Source organism: Typopeltis vanoorti, chromosome 9 (assembly GCF_054136105.1).
Source record: "Typopeltis vanoorti isolate ZY-2024b chromosome 9, IOZ_Tvanoo_1.0, whole genome shotgun sequence".
NCBI lineage: Eukaryota > Metazoa > Arthropoda > Arachnida > Uropygi > Thelyphonidae > Typopeltis > Typopeltis vanoorti.
This window is the reverse complement of record NC_143557.1, coordinates 126,435,854-126,463,633: the sequence shown is the minus strand read 5'-3', so window position 1 is coordinate 126,463,633 and position 27,780 is coordinate 126,435,854. Positions and strand designations below refer to the sequence as shown.

Below are 27,780 nucleotides of genomic sequence, written 5' to 3'. Positions count from 1 at the left end.
CAACTCGTTTTTGCCCTAGTTTTGCCCTAAAGGACTACGTGCTTTACCTTACGCTAGTAGTCGCCGATACTTTTACAGTTTATTATAATATATTCGGCATGAAACTCTTTGATTCTGATCTTCGAGTTGCTAGGTTTTAAAACAATGTGGGATTTAATATCCCCTTAATTTAAATAACATTTTTCTTATTTCTGCATCTTGAAACCACACTTTTATAATGGATTATATTAAGTCATCCTTTGTATTTCAAATTCATTTTCCAAGTCTCTTTTTCACTTGGAAAAAGCGACATTTTTCTATTGGGTTAATGTCAGGAGAGTTACCTGGCCACTGAAGCAATTGGATGTTGTGATTTTTGTGGAACTCTTTCACTTTTTTTTTTTTTTTGAAGTATGACTTGCAAATCCTATCTGAAGGTGAGTTCTTTGTCTTTCTGGATATGTGGGGCCACTCGTTTCTCCAATATTTTTATGTATTTATCACTTTTCATTACACCATCAACAAGCACTAGTGATCCTGGACCGTCATCTGTAGAACAACACCAGAACATCTTTTTAGCTGAGTGTTTAGGAGCTTATTGAAGGTCGGCGGGAGAAGTCTTCTCATACGCTTATTAGCAAACATAGGGTATTCGCTCTTTTAATACAAAGAAATGGCTCTGATCTGAGAATATAACCTTCTTCCACTTTTTAACATTCCAATATTTGTACATTTTTGACCAGTGGAGCCTCTTTTTCTGCATAGCCTTCGTCAACAGTTGTTTATTTTTTGGTCTGTGGGACGTCCTACCTGCTACCAAGATTCCTCGATGGACTGTCATGTAAGAAACATTAATCCCACTAGTTGCCAAATCTCTAATTTAAGTCTACAGCAGACAATCTTGGATTCATTTTGCTCTTCCTAACTAGTAAACGATCTTGAGTAAGTGTGGTTTTCCTTTTTCGCTCACATTTTTCTTTACTATTGGGAGAAAAGATATCTGTCTCCTTAAACCTCTTTAAAATCGTATTAATAGTACCCAAAACAATGCCGCACTCATTGGTAATTTGTCTTTGAGTCACGGATGAGTACTGAGAAAGAGTACATATTTTTGAACGCTTTCATGGAAATGTATTCATCTTATAGCCACAAAATGAATAAAACACTACGAATATCAACTTGTTTACAATATTAAGAAAACAGTCAACTGAGACCAAAACCAAAATTTGGCTTGTTCGGATTAATTTGTTCGCTACTGTATATCATTCGTAGATGGAAAGTTGACGGTACTACCACAGCAGGAAAATGCTCCACCGACACTCACCGATCGAGATCAACGAGCTCTGTCTCCGAATATTCAAGCATCCCGCACATCATCACGGTGGACCTCGCAGTCAATCGGGGGAAATGCCACAGGGACATCTCTCAGCAGTGGAACTGTTCGTAGAGAGTTGCATGCCTTAGGTTACCACGGCAGAACTGCTGCGAAGAAGTCGCACATCATCCCCACTTAACGCAAAACGACGTTTGGAGTGGTGTTTCATACCGTTCTTGGTCCGTACATGATTGGAAAAGGGTTCTGTGGAGCGACCAATCGCGCTTCGAAATCTTTCGTTATGATGGTCGTGTTTGGATCTGGAAATTACCGGGCAAACATCCAGACAGGACTACACCATTCCAACTGTCAAGTTTGGTGGAGGCTTGGTAATGTACGGGGGTGTTTCAGATGGATGGGTCTTGGTCCATTGGTGGGCATACCCAAAACCGTCAAGTCTGATGGTAACCTGGACATCCTGGACAATGTCATGCTTCCAACGCTGTGGAAACACTTCGGCAGTGACTCTTGCATGTTTCAGCACGACAGTGATCCATGCGACACTGCACTGCGTGTCCGAAACTGTTTTCCACAAAACAATGTCCAAGTGTTGGACTTGCCGGTTCAAAATCCTGACCTCAACATCTCTGGGACGAATTAGAACGCCGAATTCGCTCCAGATCACAGCGTCTGTCAGCAGCATCAGCAATGGAGGGTAGCTTTGAGTGAAGAATAGAAGAATATTCTTCTTGTGACGTATCAGAAATTGGTTGAAAGCATGCCCTGAAGGATAGTTGCTGTCACTCAGGTCAAAGATGGTCCCACTCGGTATTAGAAATGCAATTAAAACGCATTTTTCTACCACAACTAGGTGTCCAAATACTTTTGTCAACATAGTGTATATACAGTATGCATTTCTTAAAGCCAGAACTCATTCGCAGCAATTAGATTTTGGGAATAGGTGGAAAGTTGATCTAAATCCTTAATCATCAGCGATGATTTTCAAGAGTACAAAATGCAACTATCGCCATATCATGTTCCTAAACCTAACTGGTATCATTGTCTGAAATAGCGTCAGTTTTATGGTCGCTTTTTTCAATTGTCTGTTCAAAACCCAGAGTTTCCGGAAGGAAAAAGAATAGAAACATAAATAAAATGTAACTATAGGGTGTCCCAAAATTCATGCTGGAGGTTTTTTTTTGGGCTGGAGGCAATTTGGGCTGGAGGCATCATCGGACCATTCTTCTTTGAAAATGCGGCTGGTAAGGCAATAACAGTTAATGGTGCTCGCTATCGCGACATGATAATCCAGTTTTGTGCCTAAATTGCAAGATATGGATGTGGACGACATGTGGTTTCAACAGGACGGTGCCACATGCCATACAGCCCGAGAAACAATTCAATTGCTGCACGAGTCATTTCCTGGTCGTGTAATTTCCCGTTTTGGTGATCAGAATTGGCCGCCCAGATCATGTGACTTAACGCCGTTGGACTTTTTTCTTTGGGGTTTTTTGAAGTCTAAGGTTTATACCAACAAGCCCACGACCACTCACTCACCCCTTGAAGGAGGAAATTGAGCGCTTTATCAACGAAATTCAGCCACATTTATGCTAAACGGTCATGGAAAATTTCGACAAAAGAGTGCGTATGTGCCAGCAAAGCCGTGGAGGCCATTTACCCGATATGCTATTCCATGCATAACCCTATACTGTATACTTTATGAATCAATAAGAAATTACAATTTTTAATTAAAAACCTGTGTTTTCTATCAGAATTACTTCTTGCGTGAATTTTAGGACACCCTGTAAATAATAGAAAACCAACAATCGTAGTTTGAGATTCAAAAACATTACATCATTTCACCAGACATTGAACATTCGATCTGCTACTGCCTGCAGATAAGAAGAGCTATCAAGTCTAGATACTCTTTGCCTTTTGAGATAAATATACAGATTAGTATTTTAAAGAAGAAGATTAGATACACAGAGTAAATACTGCCAGAGCGTAGTTTTGAATAGGGTCCACTGTTTGGGGAACGCCGCGTTAATTGAGTGTTAGTGTACCGTAATGATCGCCTGTTTTAGCCAATTGCTAGAGGACCAAATACGGTGTAAAATATCTTTGGTCACCTCACTTAATTACATCCTAGAGTGGGCTTGTTAACTAACGACTTCATGCTACATTAACGTTTAATTACATTCGCTTTCCTTCAACCAGAAAGTTACGGAAGATAATTTATGAGACCTTCGCCCGATAGAAAGTCTTACACGTGTCCCTAGAGTTTTCTAAGGATTTTCAGGCATCGATGTAAAGCAGCAAACGGACTATGTTTGGAACCGGTGAGCAGTTTTGCATAATCCTCTCATTGGTCTAATATTCAACGTGTAACTTAAAATTTCACTCAGTGTTTATGAATATTAATATGATTGCATATTTCTCAAATTATTATTAAGAGATTAAAGGGAAATAAAATACAAAATTATCAAAGTGCGTTGTGCCGAACCAAAATATCTTTAGGGTTAAGAAGACACGGTTTCAATCCCAGGCTATCGAGAAAGGATGGAAAAGAAGTTATTGGATTGGTAACTCACTACCAGAAATAGATATCTAATAAGATTTTTTTGTTGACAACCTCTCAAGTAGCAGAGATCAACCGTGCGTGTCCATTCACTCGCTGACATCAAGACTATACAGGGTCATCAAAATTAAAATAACCCTGTTTTGTGGAGCGCCATCCAGTGATCCAAATGCTGCGAAACTTTGCAGGAATACATCGTGCGACATGCGGAAGCGATATCTGAGAGAAACAGAAAGAAAGGTAGTTCAAAACCTCTCCAACAGGGGGCGCTGTTATGATGTACTGACTGTAGACGTAGCGATTTTTTGTGGTCGCAGCTAGTCGGGATTGATATTGCGCACAGGCTGCGTTATGTTGCCCTTCATGGCTTTTGTGAAAGGTTCTCAAAGAACCTCCTGTACGGATCGATGTGTGCAGGAGCACCATCCTTCATGAAAATGACTGAATCCATGCACAAGCGATGCTGTAGCTGTGTCACAACAGAATTAGTCATCATATCGCGATACCTCTCGCCAGTAACTGTGCAGGTCACTGGACTCGACTGGCGAATATCCTCAAAAGAATGGACCAATGAAAAACGAAGCTGTAAACCCGCAACAGACAGTAACTTTGGGTGAATGCAAAGGAATTTGTTGAAGTGCATGAGGGTTTTCGTTAGCCCATACTCGGCAATTGTGTATTCGCAGTTTACTTAGGTGAAAGTGAGCCTCATCTCCCCACGAAATCATCCACGGCAACATCCAACTCCACTCGAACAAAGAATGTTAAAGCAAATGACAGTCGATTTTCAATATTATCTTGAATGTGTCAGGGTTATCTCGAATGAGTAGAAATGCAGAATCTTCCCAAGAATTTTCCAGACAGTTGTCTAAGGCACATCCATGTGTCTTTGTACAGCATTGCAGATAAGGCTACGAACTGAGTTATAACTGATTACGTAAGATTACGAACTGATTACGTAAGAGAGTTTGAAAACTTCTGCACATTGTATTCCTCTGATTAATCCAAGCATTTATGTAAAAAAAATTATAGGCCTTCAAATATAATCTCCATTTTGCTTATGATTGCTACCCACGTTTGCCTATCGTGAAATCTGTTTTATTCACGTGATATCATAAGATTTATTTGATGTCATAAGACATCAAAATGTAGGACTTCAAAATTGTTCTTACTTTGAGTCAAGTTTATCGTTGACGTGAAGATAAAAACCATAACACACTCCCACTGACTACGCATGCGTAGTGTGAAGAATTTTTGAAATTATCTTCATCATATGAAGACTCTTTTTTTTTTTTATTTAAGTTTAAAGCATAAACTTGCATTCTCCTTTCCTCTGGTTGGCTGAACAAAAATGCAATGTAATCCTCTACTTAATCCACAACAACAGAACTGGAGAAAATCTTAGCTAAGCTCGAACACTGTGTATAGTTCATAAATCATTTTAAATGAAATATGTAACTAATATAAAACCAATATTAGTAAGAAAGGCATTTAATAATAAATCCCGCCAATGTTATAACTTCTAATATGGATAAAGTTAGACCAAGATCGGCCTTCATTGATTTTCTTCATCTCAAAAGAGCACAAACCAGTTTTTCCATTAACCACATGCTGCTTCAAGAGAAATAAGCAAGCGAATTTAATATTATTTTAATAAAATTATCCTGCATGCTTGATTAGATCAGCTCAATGTATGCTTAGTAGAATTTCCACATGGGCGCTCCAGGCAGGCGCGCTACAGAAAAAAAGGGCAAGAAATATTCTTTTATAAGTAAGTCAGTTTCGTTGTAATTATTTTCTTGTCGTTTATACATGACCCTCCCCCCTTCCCTAAAGTGAAAGCATCATAACAAACTCCACTTAAAAATCCTAATAGAGATGGAATGGATTGTCACTATTTCTTTGACAACAAATCTATGACATTACAGTAATCGCTTTCCAACATTTTTTCCTATATAAGTGTCGCAGTTATCCAAAGAAGTTAAGTTTTATCTCTCCTTGCTTCAATAACCATCACGTCTTCTTGACGATAACAATGTCAACACTACGTTTAGGGAGCTATAAAACCCAAAAGCTAATCCAAACTTTGATCTTCCTACAGACTGTAAATGTTTTCGCCTCATCAATACAAGCATTTTTTTTTTGAAGAATATATTTTATTTTTCTTTCTTTGAAAGAATTTTATTTTTATCCATCAAATAGTTTTCTTTTTGCATATGGAAATAGAAATTTATGACTGTAACCGTACTTTGTCTGCATACTATATCTATTTCTTGACATTTTCGGCTAAGAACGCACACAAAAGATGCTGTTATTAGAGCCAGTGTGGCGCAAATGATTGATGACTTTCGATGCGAAGTGTTGAAGAATATTCGCTGCTGATAGCGAAGATGCGTTTCGTACCAAGGATAGGGTTGCAGCATTATCTACTAACGACAGCTTTTTTTTTTTTTTCACGCCCAGATTATCCGATGTTTTAGTTGATTAATCCCTTAAAATAGAAGTCCGAGAAATGAAACAACTAAATATCTCTATTTTAGTTTGCTCCTTTTTTATTTTGGTACTTTTATTGATGATTAAACAATTCAATAAAAATAAACCTGGATTTCATAAAAATTTGCTTTTATTATTTTTGTTCATACGAACTAGACCTTCGTCGCGCGTAGCGAGCTAAGATATTGCCTATTTCACTCGTGACAATGACTGATGATATTGTGCAACTCATAGTATTTGAAGAGTGATGATATTGTGTGTGTACTCACAAGGAAAATATACACTGATTACTCTGCCATCTGGTACAGGAAAGCAGAACCTACTTTTTCGGTTTGCTTAGTTTGCCCGTCTTGGGGATGAAAAAGCAAGTTTCGGAAGGAAAAAATTCTGCTACCTCAGTATGTCACGGAAACACTGCCATAATATCCTATAAAAGTTCTTCCAATTACGGGATTCGAACCCAGATCATTCTGTGACTGAACTACGGACGTTTCTCAAACATGCAAATCTATTTCACTATATACAGAAATGTATCATTAATAGTATTAAATAAATTTAATAAGTTTTTAGTTAGTTTAATAGTATTAAACAAATAAATCCGCTAACGCGTTTTTTTTTTTCGGAAGGGGCGAGACCGTTCAGCCCCAACCTTTTATAAAACTGCTTGGCAGCCAATCTCACCTTTAGTCATCACTAACAGCTGGTCCAAGGTTATCAGTGATTTTTCACCTGTATTAGGGAGGAAGAGTACGGCAGACAACTACCGCCACCTGGTGGTATATATATTATTTTGGATTTTGGATTTTAAAAAACCAAGCTTCCTGGAGGGGAAACTCTACTTACTTGCTCCAGATATGAAGCTCTAGCGTTATACAGTGCAATATTTCGATTTTGACATCATCATCATCATCATCATACCATACAAAGTATTTCATAATTTAATCAAACTATCTTCCTGTGAATCCTTAGGACGCAAGATGGTCTCAATGAAGGTAGTAGAAATTCATTTCTGGAAACGAGTTTTTTTATCCTGTGAGACTGGCAAACCGACGCCATACTTTAACAGATAAAACTCTCTGTTTCATAGCCTTGGCTGCCTCTTGTAATTTCTATCAAAAATTAATCCTGTGCATACAATCAATCGCAACTACTGATTTCAAACTTAAGGTTCTATGTGCAATATATAGTTTAATGTTTTGAACAGTTTTTAATTCAGTTATTGTATGCCAACTTCTACAAATGTGATAATAAATTTGATTTTAAAAAAATAATTAATTATTTTAGTGGAGGACATGGCCTCCACGAGTCCCGAAGACTACGCCTGTCGAAACGGTTCACACCCCGTTACTCCCACCCCTGACTTTTCCCCATAAATCCCTCCTCTTCCCCCCCCCAAAAAAAAATAATTTCTATCTTCAGATCCTTCTCTCACCCCCCCCCATTTCCCTAAACGCTCTCTACCCACTCTTAATAATAATATTATTATACATATAAAAAACCCGTTTTTTTTTCAAATAATTTCCCCACATTATTTTACCCCCACTTTCCCAAACCACCCTTTAACAGCTTAGCAGCAGAGGAATGCACATTGCCTGGATAAGGAGACAGAAAACAATCCAAAAAAGGTATGTCCAAATTTTCCTCCTATATTATTCTTCATATGTTAGTTTCATAGCACTTCAGAAATGCCCTAAGATTTGGGTAAAGAGCTAATGGCATTGTGAAAAAAAAACAAAAAAAAAAAAACGGGACGCTCCTAAACGAAAGTAGGCTATTAGCCATTAAAAGAATAGTTTATTTTAGAGGAGCAACATGGGGATTTTCCCAGAAATAATACTTTTATTATTTTATCTGATCAAAATTTAGCTTTTACCGATTTTCATGTAATAGATCTATTTGTTGAGTATTTCTGATTTAATATTCGTAATTTACTAATATTGTAAAGACATAAAACAAGAACAAAAAAGCATACACAATAATTTAACTGTTTCTATGGGTATTCGTGGTCAAATGTTTATTTCACATTCGCGTTACTTTAATAAAACACGAACAAGTTTAAAATTAGACCACATGTATGCGATTTAATTGTGTTTAAGTATAGAAGAGGGGCTCGTGCAAACGTCAAGTTAGAATACAAATGACCCAATTAAAATACAACCCATTTAGGGAAACACTATAAGTGTATTAATTATATAACGCTCCGTATGTTTAAATCATCAGATTCGTATATACAACACATACCGTTATAAAAAAAGGCATCTCACCAAATGTATTGAAAAGGTTGGTTTTATCTTGATTATAATTTTATCAATTGCATTAACCCAGTTACTGGTGTTTTACCTTTGCTAATACCAGCAGTATCTTTATTCACTTTCTCAAACACGGAGATCAACTGCTGATATTCTACTCGTAATATTTTCTCATTAACGAAAATATGTTTTATTCTCGATGTTCATAAACGCATCATCCCTCCCTCCTACCACCTACTTGCTTTTCTTAAATGTGTACATTGTGCAAAAAATTTCACGCGACTAATCCGTTCCCACAAGAAATTGCATAAACTTGAATCATCAATACAGAAAACGAAATAAATTAATCATCAGTGCAAGAAACTTAACCCAGATGTCACTTTACACAAATGAACCCACAATAAAGCATAGTAAGTCCAATTAAATAGAGCATTTTAGTTTCGCATCGTACAATACATCAAATATTTGACATCCCCTTTCATTTTAAAATACTTATTAAAACCAAGAAATGAAAAATTAAAACCAATAAAGAATCCAGAACTCTGTTGCATCATCGTAAATAGAAATACAGATGAATAAAGAATCTGCTGTGTACTTTCCAGAGAAAACCCATCTGAATTCTCTCCAATAAATCACGCTTCAGTTGTGCAGAAAGGGGAGAAAAATGTGCCTTCTGGGTAAAAAAAAAAAAAAAAAGAATAAAAATCCCCCCCCCCAAAAATAATAAATAAATAGAAATATCAAATTTATTCGACAAACCTAAAATACCGAGATCTAGGGGGAGCGTTTCAATATGGACGATGCTGGTTGGAAAGATCTTAGTTTGAAACCCATCCAGGATACGAAGGACTTTTTAAATGAGAAGTTCTTAGCATTCTAAATGTTTAGGTAGTCAGGGATACGGTGGTTGAAGGTTTTTTTTTTCTTCCCTTCCTGAAAGTGTGATTCCCCTTTATATGCTAGCACTTCTGAGAATGAAGAATCGTTGTAAGAAGTTTCCAGTACAAATTCAAGGGATTTTTACCCATGAGGGTAAAAATTCAAGGTCGTTTTATCTTTAGGTTTTGATTTATGTAAACGTACATAACAGTGATGTAACAGGTCTCCCTCTAGTGTCAAACACACCTTTGTTAAAGGAACTGTTTATTCTGCAAGCTAAAAAAGAATTGTAGTAAGGAATACACAGCAGGTAATACTTAATCAAAACAGGCGTTTATTCTTCATGAATTTCATTTTCTTTTTTTTTTACTGAATGCTTTTTTTTTATTGTTAAGGACGGAAATAATGATCGATACTATGCTAATAATATTTCAGTAAAATTATTTATTTAACAAATGGATATGCCATAAACATTTAATTTCAACCAATAGAAATATCTGAGGTTTGTTCATGCGCAGTGTAACTTGGCTCATCCTTGCACAAGAATAATTCCGAATTCAGTTGTCTATGCATCTCTAAAAAATTGGATTTAATTGTCTGCAATCATTATTTTACATGATTTTTTTAGAAATAATAATTTAACTTATATGTTATTTTAAACTTTTAAATAAAATTTACAATAATTTAAAATATTTTCCAAAATTTTAAAAATAGATAACACACTTTTAAATTTTACACATCATAATTATATTATAATAAACTAGCAAGAACTAGTTGTAGTTCCAGAACCGCTAAGGAAAAGAACCTCATCAAAACGGTACCAGAGGTGCCAAAAATATGCTCATGCTCAGAGATTGTGTAAAGCGGAATACAAATGTTTAAAATGCGGAGAGAGCCACCCCACATATACCTGCACTAAGCCAAAATCCACCCCGGCTAAATGTGCAAACTGTGGGGGCCCGCATCCAGCAAACTACAAAGGATGTATACAACACCCAAAAAACAGACGGTCTGCTTCCTCCACTTATCTACAAAAACCAGCAGCAGTAGCTCCAACTCCTCAAGAGGTCGACAAAACACGGTACAAAACCAAATGCCGCAACCAGAAGCCCGGATCGAAGCAAACCTCAATCGGCAGACAAAGTCCTATGCAGAAGTAGTCCGCTCAACAAAGACCACTCAGGAGCAATACAACCCAAATTTAGCAGCAGTCATCACAAACTCCCTTGCAAATATGCTGCAAGATTTCAGCAAATGCTAACCCCACACCGGACTCCAGAAAAAGATTTCTGCAAGAAACCCAATCCATCCTAGTAGCTCTCATAAATGCATAAAAATAAAAGCACTCCAGTTTCCCTACAGATCATCGTTTGGAACGCAAACGGACTTAGAAACAAGATTCTGGAACTCCAAGAGTTTGCACAAAGATACAACCCAGACATCATCTTAATAAACGAATCCCACTTAAGACCAGCCGACAACCCCAAAATTAGAGGATACCTTCTCCACAGAAATGACAGAATAAACTACAGAGGAGGAGGCACCGCCATTTTCATAAAAAACCACATCGATCACCACTCTGTATCTAGCCCCTTAACCAAAAATCTAGAGCTCACAGGAATAGTAGTACCCACTACCTCAACTGGGAAACTAACACTTTATGCAGCATACAACCCTCCATCAAAGAATCTATTATATTCAGATCTAGATGCCGTCCTAGGCAATAATGATCAAGTCATCATTGCCGGTGATCTAAACGCGAAACACCCGTCATGGAACAGTAAAACCACAAAGAGAAATGGCTACACACTCTTTAGCTACTCCAGTTCAAATTATGCAGTGGTGGCAGGCCATGCAGAACCAACCCATCACAGTACGTATGGCACAGCTGACATACTTGATATTGCTATATTACAAAATATTAAGCTACAGTATAGACTAGTCTCTTTAAACGAGCTGACATCTGATCATAATCCAATCCTGCTCCAGCTGGGTAAGCAAGAACAACTGCTGCCTCCTCCCCACTCCTTTATCTTATGGAAAAAACTTCCAGAAGTACTATCAGAACACATTGGACCTGTCCCTCACATCAGCTCCATAAAAGAAATTGAAAATGCTGTCAAACGTCTGACTCAGCAAATCACCTCAGCCATAAAGATTGTCACCTCTACCAAAACCACTTTTAAGCCAAACCGACTTCCAGAAGACATCATGGATCTAATTAGGAACAAAAACAAAGCAAGGAAAAGGTATCACAACACCTGTGCACCTCAGGATAAGGAGATTCTCAACAAACTGAACAATGAAGTTAGAGAAGCACTTAAAGCTTATAGGAACATAACTTGGGAAGCCAAACTAGCCTCTGTATCACCCGGCGATCACTCCATCTGGAACATATTAAGAAGTCTCAGAAACAAAAGCAAATCTCTTCCCCCACTCAAGTCAGACACGGGACTAGTACACACGGACGCAGAAAAAGCTGAAGAAATAGCAAAGCACCTAGAAAAACAACGTAGCCCTACATATGACAACTTGGACTTCAAACATGTCTATAAAATCCACCTCCATGTCAGACATGCACTGAAAGTCACCGATACCTGCAACAACAAACCTCCAAACACCTCACCAGCGGAAATCTATGAAATTCTAAAGAAGCTAAAGAATAAAAAAGCCCCTGGCCCAGATGGCATAACAAATAGAGTAATAAAACTGCTTCACCGAAGAGCTGTCGTACATCTCACCACCATAATCAACGCCATGTTCCGATTTAACTATTTCCCCAGCTATTGGAAAGTCGCAGATGTAGTCCCAGTGCATAAATCAGGTAAAGATCCACACCTGCCTGAAAGCTATCGACCCATCAGCCTAATCTCAAAATTAGGCAAAATTGCTGAAAAAATCATTCTCTCTAAACTCCACGCCTCAGTAAATGAGTTAAATATCATTCCTAAGGAACAATTTGGATTCAGACAACATCACAGTACTACTCAACAAATTTATAGGATAATTGAGTATATCACCACCGGATACAATTGGCACCAGCACACCGGAGCAGTCTTCCTTGACATAGCGAAAGCTTTTGACAAAATATGGCACTTGGGATTACTACACAAACTCATTTCAGCAGGTATACCATCAAGTATCGTCCACCTAATTAAATCTTACCTCCAGGACAGAAGACACATACAAGTCAAAATAAATGGTACAGTTTCAAGTCAGCGACGGATCTCTGCGGGAGTTCCTCAAGGTTCCCTATTGGCTCCGATCTTATTCTCAATACATATGGCAGACATCCCGCACAACCCAATGTCATCCATCTTAGCACTTTATGCGGACGACACAGCAGTTCTTGCCAGATCTCTACGACCTCATCTTGTCACTAAAAAGTTGCAAGAAAACCTGCTACAACTAGAACATTGGTTCTCCAAATGGAGATTACAAGTGAACCCCCAGAAGAGTGTAGCAATACTTTTCACCAGAAGAATGGCAACTCCCATGGGGGACCTTTATCTTTTCAACACCAAAATCCCCTGTCAAACAGAAACAAAATATCTTGGAGTAATTCTGGACAAAAGATTAACGTTCAACCCACACACCAAAGCCTTATGTACGAAAGCATCTAAAACTATTGCACAACTTTACCCTCTAATAAATAGAAAAAGTAGACTGAATACCAGAATCAAAGTGCTCCTCTACCTGTTGACGATCCGTCCAGTGTTGACATATGCCTCTCCAGCCTGGAGCCACACATCCAACTCCAACATCCTCAGACTGCAGAGAGTGCAAAATAGGTGTTTACGCATAATATTGGACGCACCGTGGTTTGTAAGGAACGTGCAACTGCATAGAAATACAAACATCCCTTACATCTACTCCTTCCTATTAACTACAGCAGAAAATTTTTTCTCAAAGATCTCTATACACCCCAACGATCTAGTTAAACAAGCAGCAAACTATGAAGAGACTGACCTCTTCAAATGCAAGAGGCCAAAAGCCATCCTAAATACTTGCAACAATGAATAATCCCCTTCCCCCCCAGGGCGAGCTCTCAGCTCATAATTCTTTCCTTCAATTCATCCTCCTTATCAGACAACGGGGAATAAAAGCATCTTGCTTCACCCTTCTGGCCAATGATGTTATGTTATGTTATGTAGTTGTTGTGAGGATAAGATGGCGGCTCGCATAGTAGTCTTGCATGATGGTTGTTGTTGTGAAGCATGTTTTTTTTATTTCAGTGGTGATTAGTGAGTTTTAGATATTGTGAATCTGCTTTGTTAGCGGAATAGAAGGTAAGAATTTAACTTTTGATACAATTTTCTGGCCCTAGCCCATTCTATTCGCCATCATACCTATCCGAAATATATCTTAACATTTCGTACACAAGAATGGAGAATGTAAACGATATCAAGGACGCCATTCAACAGCTAAACAAAGATATGTCACTTGACATTCTCAAATTCCTCCTTAAGAAATTTGATACAGATTATCCTGGTTGCTTGAATCTCTTCACTCAAGTAAATGTCACTGAAGATGATGATTTGGACATAGAAGAGGACATTACAACTGTTCTACCTACAAAGATTCCCCGACAGTTAGATTGTTCTCATGAGGAACAATCTAATAAAAGACGAAGAACATCGAGAGGTGAATTGGAAGATAATGTAACAACTCAACAAAATCAGATCTCCCAAGACAGAAAAGAAAAGGTCCCTCCAGTTATCCTTCGAGATAAAGACAAATGGACCTCAGTCTCAAGATCCCTAGGAGAACATAATATCAATTTTTCCTGGGCAAAAAATACTGAAGAGTGTGTAAAGATCCACCCTACCACTGTCACTGATTATCGCTTGATGACGAAAATGTTTGACAACTCAAAACTGCCCTTCTACACCTTTGCGCTAGCAAGCGAGAAGAACTTAAAGGTAGTTCTAAGAGGAGTGGCTGAAGGCATCACAACTGATGAGATCACAGCTGACCTCATCAATCAAGGACTGACTCCAACCAAAGTCAGTTGAATGTTGAGGTCAGATAAAACACCAATGCCACTGGTGTTGGTGGAAATCTCCAACACACAAAAAAGCATCTATGAAGTAACAGACATCTGTAAGCTCAAAATCACAACCGAACCTCTAAGGAAGAAGGCATCGGCAGGGCAGTGCCACAGATGCCAGAGGTTCGGACATGCCCAAAAACTGTGCAGAGCTGCATATAGATGCCTAAAATGCGGTGAGGGTCATCAAACTAACTCCTGCACCAAACCCAGGTCGACACCTGCCAGTTGTGCCAACTGTAGAGGACCACATCCCTCTAATTACAAGGGTTGCCTTTTCCATCCAAAAAACCGTGGATCATTAAGAGGTAACCACGCTTCTCCAAGAAATGACACAATGCACATGCAAGCAGTTCGCCCCCCAGATCATATTACCTCACATTCGACAACACAGGAAGGCACCCGACCCTCAACCATGTCCAAATCATATGCGGAAGCGGTAAGAACCCAGACTTCACCATCGCAAGAGCGAACCAGCTCTAATCTCACATCAGTTTTAACCTCGTCACTTGCAACAATGCTTCATGAATTCAGCAAAGCAAGCACCTCACCATCCTCCAGAAAAAGATTCTACCTAGAAACCCAATCCATATCAACAGCTCTCTAGAATGTTTAAAAAATGTAAACCAAATTCTCTCATGATAACAGCATGGAATGCCAATGGCTTAACAAATAAAATACTCGAGCTGCAAGAATTTGCAAAAAAGATACAATCCAGAAATAATCTTGATCAGTGAATCCCACCTCAGACCACCAAACAACCCAAAACTAAGAGGTTATATTTTATACAGGACAGACAGTCTTAACTCTAGTGGAGGCGGAACAGCTATTTTTATCAAAAATTATTTAAGCCACAACTCGCTGACCAACCCCCAAACTCTAAACCTTGAGGTGACGGGTGTGGAAGTGCACACTAATAACGCTGGCAAACTCAAAATCTATGCAGCTTACAATCCTCCCAGTATTCCACTATTGACAGCAGACTTAGACTCCATCCTCGGCTCCACGGACTCCATAATTATAGCTGGAGACCTTAACTCCAAACATACGGCCTGGTTCAGTTCGTCAATCAACACCAAAGGCCGTACCTTACACAACTACACATTACTCAACTCATCAATAGTAGCTGGACCCACTGAGCCCACCCACTACAGCATATCAGGAAGTTCTCATGTATTAGACATAGTTATCCTCAGAAACATCAAATATCAATACCAGCTGGAGACAGTAGAAGAGCTTAACTCAGATCACAATCCCATACTAATCAGGTTAGGACTTCAAGACCAGCTCTCTCCCCATCATTCTTTCATACCATGGGACAAGCTCTCGAAGGTTCTTCCAATCCACATCGGTCCTCCCTCTGTCATTCGTAAAAAAGAAGAAATAGATCATGCTGTAAACAATTTAACTAGGCAAATCAACACAGCAATAGCATCAGTCACTCAAACCACTGTCTTTCACGCTCCTAACTGGATCCCAGAAGAGATAATGGACCAGATTAGAGAAAACAAGGCCAGAAAGCGATATCACAACACCAGAGCCCCGCAGGACAAAGCAACCTTAAACACTTTCAACAGACAGGTTCGAGAAGGTAATAAACCTAAAACCTGGTAATAACCTACAACTTCCCCAAAGCTACAGGCCCATCAGTCTTCTTTCCTGTCTTGGCAAAGTAATAGAAAAGGTCATCCTATCAAGACTACAATCAGCAGTGGACCAACAGAAAATAATCCCAAATGAGCAATTTGGGTTTCGCAAAGCTCACAACACGGTGCAACAGATTCACCGACTAACAGAGCATATCACTCATGGTTTTAACTGGCACCTTCACACTGCTGCTGTGTTTTTGGATGTTGCCAAGGCCTTTGATAAGGTCTGGCATCAAGGCCTTATCTTCAAACTAATTGAAAACAATATCCCAATTAAACTTGTGAAACTCATATATTCATATATCAATGAAAGATACATGCAAGTAAAACTCAACGGAATTGTTTCTTCAAGGCGCAAAATTCTAGCGGGAGTACCTCAAGGTTCTCTTCTGGGCCCCAATACTTTTCACAACTTACATGGCAGATATTCCTCTCAATCCAAGAACAACTACTACAGCCCTTTATGCCGACGACACCGCTATTCTGGCTAGATCACTCAGCCCTCGCTTAGCAATCACTAGACTCCAAGGAAGTATCAATGAGCTGGCAAACTGGTTCACCAACTGGAGGATTCAAGTGAACCCCCTCAAAAGCTCAGCCATGATGTTTTCATGAAGAAAGATCTGCAACAAAGAAGATATCCTGCTCTCTGGTCAAAAGATCCCATGGCATTCAGAGACCAAATATCTTGGGGTATTGACGGGCAAGAAGCTCCTTTTCAACAAACACATCAATCTCATTTGCTCCAAATCTTCTAAAGTCATAGCTCAGCTCTACCCATTGATCAACCGCAAGAGCAAATTGAACCTACATAATAAATTGCTTCTTTACCGGATGGTAATACGTCCAGTCATCACCTACGCCTCACCAGCATGGAGTCACACTTCAAGATCAAACATTTCAAAATTACAGAGAATCCAAAACAAATGCCTTAGGATGATCCTGGATGCACCGTGGTTCATCATAAATTCACAAATTCACCGAGAAACCAGCACTCCGTACATCTCCTCCCTTCTTCGTGATCTTGCAGAAAAATTCTTCGTGAAGTCAAGTTCGCATTCAAACCCACTAATCGTGCAAGCTGTCAATTACAATGAGACTGATTACTACAAACACAAAAGATCGAAGGCTATTCTTCTCTCAACTGATCATAGCTAACACTACTGCCCTCAGAGGGCGAGCTTAATTGCTCGCAAATCTCCCTTTACCAAATAACTCTCATTACAGATAAAGGGGAATAAGAAAAGCACTTGTGCTTCACCCATCCTGTCAGTAACGTAAATTGTCAATGGTAGTTGTTGTTGTACCCAGAAGATCACACAATATGGAAATTTCTGAAGATTCTGCGCACTAAACACAATCCCCTACCGCCCATGCAAACTGCTCATGGAACGGCGCACACTGATAAAGAAAAAGCAGAAGCAATAGCAGAAAACCTAGAAAAACAATGCAGCCCGTCATATGATAATATAAGCATCACCCACATATATAAAGTCCACCAGCAGGTCAAGCGTACCTTAAATCAGTCCGAAGACAAACCAACCAGCATCACCCCCACTACTCCAGTTGAAATAACCAACATCATAAAGCATCTAAACAACAAAAAAGCTCCAGGGCCAGATGGAATTACTAACAGAATCATCAAATTACTTCCTAGAAAGGCTATTATGCACCTGGTTAACATAACCAATGCAATATCTCTACATGGAAAACAGCAGACATCATACCAATAAAAAAGCCAGGAAACAATCCGCAACTCCCGCAAAGCTACCGTCCAATAAGCCTGCTCTCCAACCTGGGAAAGATTGCTGAAAAAATTATCCTTTCAAGACTACAAGAAAAATCAGACCAATTAGGAATAATTCCAAACGAACAATTCGGCTCCCGCCGTATGCACAGCATAGTGCAACAAATACACCCACTTGTGGAGCATATCACTCAAGGATACAATTGGAACCATCACACAGCTGCAGTTTTTCTGGATATTGCCAAGGTCTTTGATAAGGTATGGCATCAAGGATTACTCTATAAACTCATTCAGGCCAACATACCAACAAACCTTACCCGTCTAATAAAATCATACCTCACTGACAGATCCATGCAGATAAAAATAAATGGCACCATCTCAACTAGGCGCAAAATCCTGGCAGGAGTACCTCAGGGATCTCTTTTGGCTCCTTTACTTTTCACAATCTACGTGGCTGACATTCCACAGAACCTGAGGACTACCATCACAGCCCTATATGCTGACGACACAGCCATAATGACAAGATCTCTCCGCCCACACCTGGCGATCAGTCGTCTCCAGGATACTATCACAAAACTAGAGAAATGGTTCTCCGACTGGAGGATACAAGTAAACCCCGTCAAAAGCTCAGCTATACTGTTCACCAGACGCAAAGCCTTCATCCAAGATGATATTGAACTTCTCGGAAAAAAAGATACCATGGCAGACAGAAGCCAAATACCTTGGAGTACAGCTAGACAAAAAGCTAAATTTCAACAGCCACATCAAGCTCATAGGCACAAAGACATCCAGAACCATAGCCCAACTCTATCCCCTGATCAATCGCAACAGCAAATTGGATAAACGCAACAAGCTGTTATTATATAAGATGGTAATTCGACCAGTAATCACATACGCATCCCCGGCATGGAGTCACACATCCAAATCTAACATCCAGAAACTACAGAGGATACAAAACAAATGCCTGCGGATGATCTTAGACGCCCCATGGTTCGTCAAAAACACGCAGATCCACAGAGAAACCGGAACCCCTGACATCCGTTCTCTCCTTCATGACCATGCGGAAAAGTTCTTCAGCAAGGCACATTCTCATCCCAATCCACTAATCAGACAAGCTTCCAGTTATAGTGAACATGACTATCAAAAACACAAAAGACCCAAGGCAATCCTGCTTTCAGCAGAACAGAGCTAACTCCATAATTCACAAAGTGCGAGCATAAGTCTCACAACCTCCCCCATCAAGCTTCTCCACACAGATAAAGGGGAAAATAAAAAGCATTTTATGCTTCACCCAGCAAGCCAGTAACGTTGTTGTTGTTGTTGTTGTTGTTGTAGTTGTTGTTGTATTTAAATTTTTAAATTTCAATGAGTCGTGTCTCGCATTGTTGATTCCCTTGCCAATTTCGAATTGCAAAATTTCGAATTGCAATAATTTAAAATAAAAGAAAACTTTTATTATTAAAATGATTAAAGAAAATGAAATTGTCATCAATTCTTCGTTATTATATTATATAAAAGAAAACTTTTATTATTAAAATGATTAAAGAAAATGAAACTGTCATCAACCCTTCGTTATAAGTGAACATGGGTTACTAAGAGAAGCCGTTGCTTCTAAACTACTAACGTTTGCAGAAGTTACTTCAGACAATTTTAGTAGACAGCGAAAGAAAATACAGAAACTGCTGTGCGTAAGCAAAATTCAATCTTCCACTTCCTTTAACTAAAACTATAGCTTAATTCTGGCTCAACAACTCATAGAAATACATTTAATTTACTCTAAACAGGACGACAAATCTACTAGCAAACACTTGAAAAGAGATATGTTGGGTAGACTATTAGTGGACGTTTAATGTGAAAGGTATTAGAAGAGTAAAAAAAAAAAAAAAAAAAAAAAAAAAAAAAAAAAAAAACGGGTTAAAATGGGTATTTTTTTTCTAATCTGGATTAATAACTGCATTAAAATACTTCCGATTTCTCAAAACGTTTGAGAACAAAAAAAAAAAAAAAAAAAAAAAACATCTAATCTTTCCTTCATTTGCCGAAAGCTTCGCCAGAATAAAGATTTTTTCTTTATTTCGAAGCTATGCTTAAAACAACATATATTTATGAAATGTTTATAAAAACATTTAAAACAAACTTAAAATATTTAAAATATTTTCTAAAAGTATATATAACACCTCTAAATTTTATGCATTATTGTTATATATATTTATTTATTTATATATATTTATTATATGTTATATATATTTATTGTATATTCATATTGTATTACAATATGAATATATATATATATATATATATTCAATGAGATGGTAGGACCGTGAGATGCGGTGATTAATACGCTTAGAGGTAAAGTGTTTTCCGGCCCGGCCCGGTGAGGGGCTTTGTCGGTGAATGCTTTTCTTCGGAATAAGAGCGGTTCGGCTCGGTGGTGGGGGAGGGAACCAACGCTGAGATAGGGACGGTCTTTCGCCCACTATGGAGTGGCCTAGAGATCGTCCGAATTTTTTTTGAGTTCACCTTTACTTAAACAGTCGGTGATTAATACCCTTGGAGGATAATGGATGGCAATGCTGTACCAATGAAGTTTAACTGAGGTTTGGCTGTTGCTGTTACCCCCCTGGGGCGCGGAGATTCGAGAGTTTGAGTTCGCTCTCTTAAGGTTTTTGCCTTAAGGGAGCAATTTGAGTCTCCAGGGAAAGTGTTTTCCGTCACGGCCAGGTGAGGGGCTTTGTCGGTGAATGCTTTTCTTCGGAATTTGAGCGGTTCGGCTCGGTGGTGGTGGGTGGGAAGCCATCACTGAGTGGAGCCAACACTGAGATGGACGGTCTTTCGCCCACAATTGAGTGGCCCAGGGATCGTCCGAATTTTTAGAGACGGCTTTACTTAAACATCGCCGGTGATTAATACCCTTGGAGAGTAATCGATGGCAATGCTGTAGCCAATGAAGTTCTAACTGAGGCTCGGCTGTTGCTGTTACCCTCCTGCCATGATCAGAGCTTTAATAGCTCAATAACGCCTTATCCCTCACTGACCTCTACAGATAACGGGGAAGATGAAAAGCATTCTTGCTTCGCCCCTTTAAGCAAGTCCTTATAAGGACTTCAAATTGAAGGAAAATGACGTGAGATGCGGTGATTAATATCCTTGGAGTGTAATGGATGCCAGTGCCGTAGCCAATAAAGTTCCCTCCGGCCATGATCAGAGCTTTAATAATATAATATATAATATAATAGCTCAATAACACCTTATCCCTACACTGTACTCTACAGATAACGGGGAAGATGAAAAGCATTCTTGCTTCGCCCCTTTAAGCCAGTCCTTTTAAGGACTTCAAATTGAAATTGAAACGGTATTCGACTCCATCTCCTGCAATTGCACAATTTTGTCTATTCCACTAATTTATTGAAAATACGTGATTTATTAAGAATTCTGGTATTTCTTAACTAATAGAAATACTGTATTATATTACGAAGCCTTTTCTGTTTAATAAAGCTATTAGAATGTATAATAAATCCATTGTTGTTTTATAACTGAACAGAAAAATAATTAAAATAACAGAGTATTTAAAAGAATACAATCTACATTATAAGAGTTGCTCGATATCGTGTTTGAATAGTGCAAGACTAAGCATCTCTCTTGTCGAAATTTGTCACATTCTTTTAAGTCTTCAATGACCACCATTATTTTAATCTTTAACTATAAAACAATAAAAAAACATTAATAATGTTTATATTTTTTTATTTAAAATAATAAACAGCATAACCATGGCTTCTGAAATATTTGTACATCCTAACTATCTGTGTTGTAGAATCTGTTAATTAGAAATCACAACTGAGGAAATACCTCATTTCTTTTTTCGAAAGATAATTGGTATACAGAAATCATTATTTAACGTACACATAGGGCGTCACATGACAGGAAATTAGGACACAGGCGACTAGTTCTCAAAAATTAGCTTGTGACATCATTAGTACAGTGACAGTTGTAGACCAACCCTGTGTAAATGTGTCACCTTTATTCTCCTTCTACCAATGGATACTTCAAGGCCACCCCCCTTCCCCCCCCAACAACTGGAAAACCAGACATCTACTACGCATGCTCATTACATATGAGCACATTCAAAATATAACCGTTGCAATACCTGCGGCGATTTTTACGCCTCGTAAACCAAGGGGAAATTTGACATTGCGACATACCTTGCAGTTGGAATTAACTCAACAAATTGTTAAGAAATTGCCAATTAAAAGGTTATTGCAACCTCACAAAACTGATTTCGTCAATAATAACAATCGAAATATCTGATAATGATATTTTAGTTATGAATCACAATAATGTGCATAATTACGTCATATCGCTTCTCTAAAATAATAGTAATAATAATTATAACGGACAGGATGACATACCGACCGACGCAGTCAGAGCTGTATACTGGAGTTGATGGGGACGATTCAAGTCATTCCAGTGGTCTTCGAGCTGTGCTGTGTGTGTTTGTTCCAAAATTCCATTTAGTCACAGAATATAGGAACTTTTTCCAGGTTTACTTTCATCGGATTTGGTAATTAAATTTAGCCGAGGCCCTCCGGGGCCCTATCAACTCTAGAATTAATCCATTTTTAGCAAGTATTCGACCATGGAACACGAATGAACATATACAAATAAATACCTGTTAAAAATTAGAAATATTGCCACTTATCTAACACCTTGTAAAAATGCCTTCAACTTAGATGATAGTTGCCTACAGATTTGCGCAGCTTAAGAGTGTCATCTATCCCTTTAGAGTAGTGGTTCCCAACATTTTCCACTTGTGTACCCCTTTTAAACCCATTTCTATAAATTGTACTCACTGTTTTTGAAATAGCTTAAAAACAAGGGGTACATTTATTGTTCCGTAAACAAGTGAAGTAAACGTATTTTGTTTACTTCACTTGTTTACGGAACAATAAATGTACCCCTTGTTTTTAAGCTATTTCAAAAACAGTGTACGCGTACCACCGGTTGGGAATCTATGATTTAGAGTAGGGTTTCCCAAATTGTGTCCCACGGAAAGTGAATAAGTGTTCCGTGAAAAATTATCAAAATTAATATTAATAAGAGCCTGGAATGGTTTTAAATGTTAAAATTTCAGGATTTGTGAAGTGTTCCGTCGTAGGAAAAATTTGGGAAACGCTGCTTTAGAGGGATGAAAAGCCAATAGAAGATTTACACCCACCCACCCAACATACAGTGGAAAAAACCTAGGTTCGAAATCCGTCTAGGATGCGAGAATCCACATAAGGAATTTCGCTAAAGGTTAGTCAACCGTTCTCAGGTGTAGTATGAATATGAAATGTGAATTTTCATTTTGAAGAAAAAAAGGCAAACCGCCTAGAAAACACGCAGTTATATCTATAGTTAGAACTGTTGTTAAGTTATATGCAACCCCTAGACAAGCACTGAATTGAAAAATATACAAAATTTAAATATATATATATATATATATATATATATATATATATAGATGCAGTTTCAACGTCTTTCAAACTTGTCGCTTAATCTAGGCATAGTTGCTTAGGGGATAACGACGACCCTGGCTATATTTGCTTCGTCTATAATTCAAAACAATCTCCTCCCCCTCAACACACAAACACAAACTTCTGTATCATTTACAATAAGAGAACTATTCATGAACAACTCCTATTATTCTGCATGGTTTGTGTAACATGCAGGCATTTGAGAATAGGTGAATGCATCTATTGTTATCCTACATGCTAACAATGTTGTTTATCTCCGTGTTATTCTATTGAGCAATTACGTCATCGGATTTTTTTTTTTTATTTGTATGTTTATTTGTTTGTTCCAAGAACCATCCATACACTGGGACAATATAATATTACCCGCATTTGCTATACCATCCCTCACTCCTTCCTTCTCTATTTTAGAGTCAACGATATTACATTATATGCTCCTGTTAATTTGTGTACGCTTAATTTGAATAGGAAAGCAAATTCCCTCCAGCTATAAATTCTCGAATGCGATGCAGATTTGTTCGCGTTTCCGAAGCAATTAAACTATGAAAGCGAGCTGTCTCTCTAGTTTGCATTTAATTGTCATTCAAAGAGTGCTACCGTCTCTTACCAGAATAAACAGCCCACACAACGACATCATTAGCATCTTTCATTGATCAAGTTCTCACCGTCCTTTGGCAGCTCTCGAAAACTTTAGTTTAACTAAAGCATACTTTTGAATTTTTCTGTTCATATACTCTTGATTAGATTAAGAGTTGCACTATTAATTTTTAAATAGAAGTTGAAACCGATATATATAATTCGTCTTCCAATCTCTATGAAACTTTTTTGTGTTACTTTCTTTCTATCTGACGCTAGTATCTTAACAACACCTAAATGACATCTAATTAGATGATGGGATATTTAGATGCAGTCACGTGATTAATGTCCACTTCGCCAGCCCAAAATCTACAGTAAACTAATTAATAATATATGAAGATAAGGGATTTCGATCGAGGATTTAAGTGTTACAATTCATCATTGTTTACTGTCATGAATATATCTTATTACAGTTTTTTTTTTCTCTTAAATCTTCTAGTAACCAACTTTCTGACATAGAAATTCTATTATAAGCGAACTCTGGGTAAGATGCATAATCAAATACTACAGTCAGAGCCAAAAAAGGCCTTCGGTTTAGCCTAACTTCGGGCAGAGTTCGTGTCTTTTAAGTAGTGCAAATCAAGGCAACTCTGATGGAGGCTATATTATCATGAGCTCGCTGCTAAATTTTGAAACTTTTAAGTTTCTCTCTATATTTGGCTAAAATATATGAATGGACCCATAAAATCCTCTATTTTTAACATAAAATGCTAAATCTTATTTATGTCAAACTGAAGCTCTTTGGCTCTATAAAATAATCCTATTCCTTATGTATCTGTCATGTGGATTTATTTTAAGCACATTTTGTAGCAATGCTTAGCTCTTAGGGATGAATAAACAATTGTTTGTTTGTGTCTGTGAGTGAATTTCTCATATTATTGCATCAATGTAGTAAATAACAACTCTATCGGATGTCGGTGAACTTCCAACGCAACAATCAAACCACTAAACAATAACTGGTGTCATCCTCAGATAAGCTTAACATAAGTTTGGAGAATGCAAGCTGGAACATTACACCTCAACTGGGATTCACATAAAGAAAAAAATCAACATGTATGTGTATGCACATATTTGTGTAATATAAAGAAAACGTGTGAAAAATGTTATAAATTTATTATTATTATTATTGTATAATTACTATAAAATGTAATTTAAAGCAATTGCAACTCTAAATTACCATTATTAATAGATATATTTATATATTAGTTACTCATTGTAATAATAAATAAATTAATAAATAGAAACCGAAGCAGTACTTTTTATTACTGATTGCTTGATGGTGACATTCTTGTTTATCTTTTTTTCATGTATATGTAATTTCATTGACGGAGAAATAATTATCTATTTAGAATTAATCGTTCACAGTCGACCCGGTTTCCCTCTATTGGATTACAAATTAATTAGAAATCTCAATTTTATTGTTAGCTGATAAATCCCAATGAAATTTAATGCAATCATGACTCTTTTTACATAACTTATTATTACCTTTTTGATATGTTTCATTATTTGATTTTTTTTTGTTTCGTACGTATGTTATTTTTGTCCTAACTATTATGGATTATTATATTCAAATTCAATATAGGAATCGGTACAAAAACATTTGTCCAGCCATTTCGATTTTCTTCTCATTTGATAATTGTCGATACACCATTTGAAAAACATTTCAGCTATAACGAAAACGATTTGGGATCGGATGGGAACTGTAGCTCCAACTGTCCTTATAATCCTTATAAGGACTGGCTTAAAGGGGTGAAGCAAGAATGCTTTTTATCTTCCCCTTTATCTGTAGAGGACAATGTAGGGATAAGGTGTTATTGAGCTATTAAAGCTCTGATCATGGCAAGATGGTAACAGCAATAGCCGAGCCTCAGTTAGAACTTCATTGGCTACAGCATTGCCATATTTAAAGGTAAAGCCGTCTCTAAAAATTCGGACGATCCCTAGGCCACTCAATCGTGGGCGAAAGACCGTCCATCTCAGCGTTGGCTCCACTCAGTGATGGCCTTCCACCCACACGCCACCACCGAGCCGAACCGCTCAAATTCCGAGGAAAATAATTCAACGACAAAGCCCCTGAGCGGGCCGTGCCAGAGAACACTCTCCCCGGAGACTCAAATTGCTCCCTTAAGGCAAAAACCCCAAGAGAGCAAACTCTCGAATCTCATCACCCAAGGGGGTAACAGCAACAGCCGAACCTCAGTTAAACTTCATTGGTACAGCATTGCCATCCATTACCGACTATGTAAGTAAAGGTGAAATCTCAAAAATACGGACGATCTCTAGGCCACTCCATAGTGGGCGAAAGACCGTCCTAATCTCAGCGTTGGTTCCACTCAGTGACGGGCTCCCCGACCACTGAGCAGAACCGCTCAAATTCCGAGGAAAATAATTCACCGGCAAGTACCCCTCAGCGGGCCGTGCCGGAGAACACTTTCCCAGGAGACTCAAAGTGCTCCCTTAGGGCAAAACCTAAGAGAGCGAACTCATTAACCCAGGATAACAGCAACAGCCGAACCTCAGTTAAACTTCATTGGTTCAGCATTGCCATCCATTACCCTCCGAGGGATTCAAAATTGGAGAACCGTAGCTCCAACTGCACACTACAATTGACAAATTTAATATTTGAGATCTTCGATTATAACTGGTGTAAAAAAATTTCTTAGAAAAACTTTGGAATTTTCAACTAAACTTCTAAAATATCTTCTTATTTTTATAAGAATTATATTTTTTAAAATATTTTACATAAATAAACTATTAAATTTACCAAAACATTTAAAGAAATATCAAAATCTGTAACACGATATAGAGGTAATTAAAAAAATATATCATTTGATTTTTTTATTAGGTCCTAACAAATTACAGACTTCTTTTTAACCGACGTTCAATTCTATTTACGAAATGTACAATATACATATTTGATAGACAAAGCATGGAATATCAAAAATAAATTAATAAATAAAATAACTTGTTGAAATTTGTGTTAAAGTGCAAATTGTTGCAGTATGTTGCAATTCTAATGGACAATTCGCTGGAAACTGAAGTTGATTGTTGATAAAGTTTCGGCGTTTTGAGAAAAGTAATGAAAAGTGATAATAGACGCGACGGGATGAATAATGTCCGTTGAAAACAGAAATAAGTATCATTAATCACTCGGATTACTATCCACTGGACAGAAGCTATGATTGGCTATTAAGGCTAACCTGTTATGGAAAGATTGAGAAGCTTAATTAAATGTATTTGTATGTCATATCAGGCCTCTAATAAATAAGAATTTGGGACATAAAAAAGAAAAATTATTATTTTTCGGGGAAAAAGAATAATTTTCCTTTGGTACTTTAGGCCATCTCGATGCTGTTTCTAAATACCATTGAAACGTACTCCGGGAAGTATTAAAAAAAAATCCCATAAGGATCCTGAATTAGTGCAGACTTGATCGCATCCAATAGTTGGTCCCAGATTGGACTATGTTTGATTTTTCTTATAAATTGATATTCCACCTCCCAACAGAGGAAAGCAAAAAAGTGTGGTAAGACTACCATACCTTCTGGAACCATTTCCGGACGCTTTCTGACATGGCGTATTATCTTGTTGGAAATATGAGGTATCAGATGGATAAAATGTGAACATGAATAAAGGAACTTGTCGACAACAATGTTCAAATACGCTACAATACTCAGGTGTTGCTTGACACCATG

At 37.9% G+C, this 27,780-nt stretch overlaps 1 protein-coding gene across 1 annotated transcript in view; it reads right to left on the bottom strand.

Moving 5' to 3' along the window:
* LOC150103515 (aquaporin AQPAe.a-like) overlaps nt 1-22,762 on the bottom strand; it is a 58,470-nt gene extending 35,708 nt beyond the window's left edge. The window contains exon 1 of the mRNA XM_090398258.1: nt 22,346-22,762. The gene's annotated coding sequence lies outside the window, so the exon portion shown is untranslated. The remainder of the gene's footprint in view (nt 1-22,345) is intronic.
* Nucleotides 22,763-27,780: the final 5,018 nt, after the last annotated feature.